Below are 5,764 nucleotides of genomic sequence, written 5' to 3'. Positions count from 1 at the left end.
TTTTTTTTTTTTTTTTTTTTTTTTTTTTTTTTTTTACATTTAAAATGTTATATTTTCCACTTTACCACTCTTCAAGACAATTTGATATATGATTGGGCTCTAAACTGGCCTTAGGCCTTAGAGTTTAGGCATCATTGGGGAACAAGGGCTCGAGTCATAAGGGGTACAAAATTTGGTGTTTATAGATGCCCATATTTTGATTCTTGAGCCTTGCTAATGGAATCAAAAGGATAAGAGACAAAACATTTTGTTTCGACGCATTGCTCGAGCCCAACCCACGTACACAACACACGTGACACATACATGGGGTGGGTGCAATTTCGGAGAGCTACATGGGATTCGTATGTTTAAAGTCCCACCTTTGTTGCTCAGGAAATAAGCAACGATAGGTTCATTATCCTAGAACTTATTTTGCCACTTGCAAGCAGTGGCAAGTGACTTACTATCCTAGAGTCATTAAAAAGAAAAAAAGAAAACAACCAAGGTTGCTTTTGCAAGCTAACCTAACAAATAACAAAAGAATACAGTCTCTATGGTGTCCATCCAGGATTCTTGCCTTAAACTTCTCTAGGTGACTCGCTCCTCTTGTCTTCTTCACTTCTTTTTCTACCTTTTTCGGTGAGACTCTTGCCTCAAGTTGACCTTGGTCTCTTTCTTTATCTCTATCTCTACCTTTTTCTACTGTGCCTGCATGTTCAATTCCTGGAGGATATGTGCATGAGTAGTCTTGATTGTTAGACCCTCCAAGGGTGGTGAAAACTCGATGAGGAGTAGGTATGTATCGGGAAGAATCTTTTGCCTCTTATTTGGGGACGAGAAATTCGTTGAGTAGTAGAAATGGACTTGCTGAGGAGTAGTGTAACTTTGCAGATGTGTTGTCCACTAGGGAAGAATTTTCTGCTTCCTTCATGGTATGCCGGGGACTTTGAGGAAGAATCTTCTCCTTCCTCACTGGAGATACTTTGGGTGTACTTGATCCACTGAGAAAGAATCTTTTGCTTCCACACTGGGGATTATTTAAATATGCTTTGATCCATCGGAGAAGAATCTTCTGTCTTCTCTATGGGGATGATGCTCTAGATATGCTTGATCCACTAGGGAAGAATCTTTTGCTTCTTTACTAGGGATGGTTTAAATATGCTTTGATTCATCAGGGAAGAATCTCCTGCCTCCTCCATTGGGATGATGTTCTAGATATGCTTGATCCACTAGGAAAGAATTTTATGCTTCTTAATTGGGGATAGTTTAAATATGCTTTGATCCATTGGGGAAGAATCTCTTGCCTCTTCCATGGGGATGATATTCTAAATATTCTTGATCCACTAGAGAAGAATCTTCTACTTCCTTAATGGGGATAGTTTAAATATGCTTTGATCCATCGGGGAAGAATCTTCTGCTTCCTCCATAGGGATGCTATTCAAGATATGCTTGATCTACTAAGGAAGAATCTTCTGCTTCCTTACTAGGGCTAGTATTCTTGAGTGTATGTGATCTACTGGAAATGGTATTGGGATGTACATGCTTCATTGGGGGAAGAGTCATCTGCTTCCTTTACAACTCACTAGAGGGGTCCTTGGTGACTTTGTTCATAATTGAGGCAATCTTGAGATTTTTTCTTCTTTTTTATTTTTTGAAAATTATTTATTTCTTTATTTATTTTTTGGCCGTTCATTACTAAACTACACGTACTTTAGTGGTGAGGCCTAAATTACATGTAGTTTAGCCATCAGGTGTGTTCCTACCTTTTCATTTTCCCAACGGTTACCAACCGTTTTTTTTTTTCGTCCTCATTCTCTTCATCTCCCTCATCTCTTCACTTTCTCTCTAAACTCTCTTCACTTATCACATTTTTTTATTATTATAAATCTTATGCAAGATATTATATATATATTTTTCTACATTTGCATATTAATAGGAAGAGATGATTAACCATGCCAAATAATAACAACGTGACCTCTACAAATACGTAGAGTAATGACATGAGCCATATCAAGATGTAGAAAGTAGCAACTTTTGGTGTGGCTAAACTAATTGGTGGGGATGAAAGAAGGCTCATCACGCTAAGAAAGAGTGGACAAAAAAACAGAGTGAAAAGGGAAGAAATAAATCACCACGTTGGGGGTTAGTTCTTTGTGACCTTTCCAAGAAGAGAAGCTCCAGACATGTATGTTTTCAAATATATGTTGATTGGTTTAAATTAGAGAAGCAAATATTTCCACGTAAAAGTTTAATTATGAAACCTGAATCATTTTTTTCTAAGGGACCAATGAGAAGCCAAGAAAATGATGGTCTGATTCGGAAAGCATATATGGGTGCGCCTTTCAGGGCGAACCAAACCTACCTCTCTCTGTATCCAAAAAAAAGAAAAAAAAAAGAAAAAAAAAAGAACCCTACCTTTCTGTCTTTTCTTTCTAAATTAATTACAATATCATCTTATATTCCTTCTCGATCGTAACAACATACACACAAATAAAAAGTAGTAAATAATAAATAAATAAAAATTATCCTTATATTTCTTGTTTACAAACATTTGGGTTGACCCCACAAGCCCTGTGCTCTGAGTGACACTAAGAGAATTAAAGTGTTATTGCTATAGCTTGAAGTGAAAATCTGACTTTGAAGACTAGCTCTGGGTTTTAGAAAGACCCCACTTAAAATGTCTTTATGAAAAATGTGCGAGTTACAATAAGAATAAAATATCCTTGATTCCTGGAATTCTAAGTTCCTAAATGACTAAATTGAATTATTGAGTCTGAGTTACCAAGCTTTAAGTCGTCACTATAGCCATTGATACGAAGTAAATTGAACTATTTTGATGTGGTTAATTCCTAAATAAATCGAGTCCAAGTGCTTTGATTCGAAGTAAGCCTAATCAATCTAAACAAATTTGAAGTGTATCATCTCAAAATAATTTAACCCAAAGCAAATCATCTCGAAATAATGTCAATTACATGAATTATACCAGATTAAAGCCTAAGTGATTTCTCTAACATCAAATTTATTTGAAGCAAACAGGAATTGGGATCAAAGATAAAATAAATAAAATAATTAAATATTGCATCAAACTTCTCTAATACTTGTTAGGATTAATGCCCTTAAATTCTATTGTATGATATTATGTATGACATGATGTATGACTTAATATTGTAATTAATAAAGTTGTTTTATTATTATTTGAAATAATGATAACATGAATATTCGGACATTATCATAGAATCTATGAGATGCATAGTATGCGATTTATGTGAAAAGTCACAGAAGATATTAATCACAAGTCCTTTGTAAACTCAAAATTTAGTTCATAGTCGGTGATGAAATTTGGGGTTTCATCTGCGAAGACTATAATATATTAACTAAGATGATTTATCTTGATCATGAAAGTGGTGACTTTTAGTTGATATGTTGATATGTTTTAAGAGTTAAAACATATTGAACTGGACCGCTGTGAGATTTATTATTCTCTTAATAACTGTCAGTTGAATAATAAATCTTACGACTTATATATTTACATGAACTCTTAATCTTGAGAGAATAATGGACCTGATCATGAAGTGTAGGTTGCTTTGATATATCAGGAGTAATATCTAAAATAACGATCAAAACCTCAGTATGTTGGGCAGCCACATTTAGTATTGATGGAACATATATTCTCAAGATGGAATTCATAGTCTCTTAACGGAGATACAAAATATTCCCTTGAGATAAGTTTAATGGGTTTGTTACTCAGAATGTTAGGGCTAACTACTTTAGTAAATAATTACTAAAGCATATATTTATGAAGTTGGATTTCATAAATATATGATGAATAACTAAAGGATTAAACCGGGTACTCAAGGATTAAGATGTAGTAATTTACAAAGTGATAGTCTACATTCATGATTTTGTATTACTACAAATATTTTATGAAGGGGTTGCATGTAAATAAAGTCTTGGAATATAATTTATTAATAAGACCTAGAGTGCAATTATATTTATATAGTAGTATTAAATATAATTAATGGTAACTTTGAACTTGTCAAGTGTTGACAGAAAAGCCCAAGGCCTATTGGAGCTAGTATCTTATTGGTCCCTCTTAGTCCCACTCCAAGCCACACACTAAAGACCAATTGGAAAGGCCCAATAGGTCAGTCCAATTAGATAATCAGTTAGTTATAAATGGAGAAACATACAAAATTTTTTCATTAGTGAAAAGGACAAAGAGAGACATTATTGTGAAATGGTATGCATGTGTGAGTGAAGCCACTTGATTATTCTCCATTGGAAACTGATTGAGAGACCACACTTCTTAGGCGTAAAGTGGAATTGGAATGAAGATTAAAAGTGCTCCCAAGTAATTCTAATTTTTTTTTTTTAATTTCACCGCAGCAAGGTACGCTATCTTGTTCTTAAATTCTGAAATTTACATAGTGCATGTTATCAATCATGAATGAAATAGATCCATGTTTGTTACTTCCACTGTGTGTTTTGTATCCAAATTTTCCAACAATACTTAATTTAATAAGATCACAAATATCATGGAAGTAACTTACAAGCATAAAATCTTCTACAAAGCCTAAGGACTACTTTATTTGCCTAATAACTACTAGATCTCTTAAGAATCTAAGTAAGTATGATCTTAGAAGTATTTTGGTGTGATCATGGTTTTTGTTAGGTTCTAAATATTTAGCATTAAATGTTTAGGTTCTAATTTTATTGTATGTTGGCAAACCGAGTAAAATAACATGTCTAGTATAAGATATTTGTGTCTTAGAAGAGGCTTAGACATTGCTCAAGTTGATACAAGTCAAGATTCAAGAACATACAAGCTGTAGAAAGATGAATTTGTGATTGTCAATGAGAGCCCTTCTGATGGGAAACCCTCTGAGAATGCTGGCTTGCAAGAGGCTTGCAACAAGCTATGCAAGATTACAGCAAAAGATGCCATTAATACTGACCATGGTTTGAAAAAGATAGACACTCTTGAACTTAAAAAGAAAAACCTTTTAGTTAAATTGTTTGATGCAAATAAACTACTTAATGCTATTAAAATTGAGAACATGACTTTATTGATAAGGTTAAAGGGCTTGAAATTGAATTGAGTGTTGCCAGAGAACAACTTGATAGGACTTCTAGTTTTAAGCTTGATAACATTTTAAGTTTTCAAAAGTCTTCTTTTGACAAGAATGGGTTAGATTGTGTTAAGATTGATTCTTCCTCTTTGTTGACTCATACTAAGTTTGTTCCTCCTGCGTCTGTGCCTAAACTGGAAGTAAGGGTTCAAAAGGAATAAGTTATACTAGGAGAATCAGGGTAGATCTAAGTGACATTAAACCCAAGCAACCTGCTCATCCCGTAGGTAAGAAACAACATAAACTTCAGCGGTTTTGTCACTTCTATGGTGGAGCTGGGCAGACTTGCCTAAACTACTTCAAGTTGCATGCTAGCAAGCAAGCAACTAAACAAAAAGTGTGTGCCAAAATCATAAGATCCAATGACACTTATTCATGAGTTGGTAAAAGCTCTTAGCCTCTATGCCAATCTCAGAGTTATTCATCAATCTTATCTATCTAGAAACTCCAATTCTCAGTCTGCATCTAAGAAGATGTGGATGTAAAAGACTCATCATAAATGAGCCTGTTTAACAAGGTCCACGTGCTTCATCTCTTGATTCTTTGGACAAAATGTTTTATTTAGGATTTTACTTTCTGCATTTCATTCTGGGTTGATTAGGATGTTTTTAAGTTTTTCTTTAAAAAGTTAATATATATATATATATTTATTTATT

The sequence above is a fragment of the Quercus suber genome, unplaced genomic scaffold, assembly GCF_002906115.3.
Source record: "Quercus suber isolate HL8 unplaced genomic scaffold, Cork oak 2.0 scaffold_100, whole genome shotgun sequence".
Taxonomy (NCBI): domain Eukaryota; kingdom Viridiplantae; phylum Streptophyta; class Magnoliopsida; order Fagales; family Fagaceae; genus Quercus; species Quercus suber.
Note: the sequence above shows the minus strand (reverse complement) of the source record.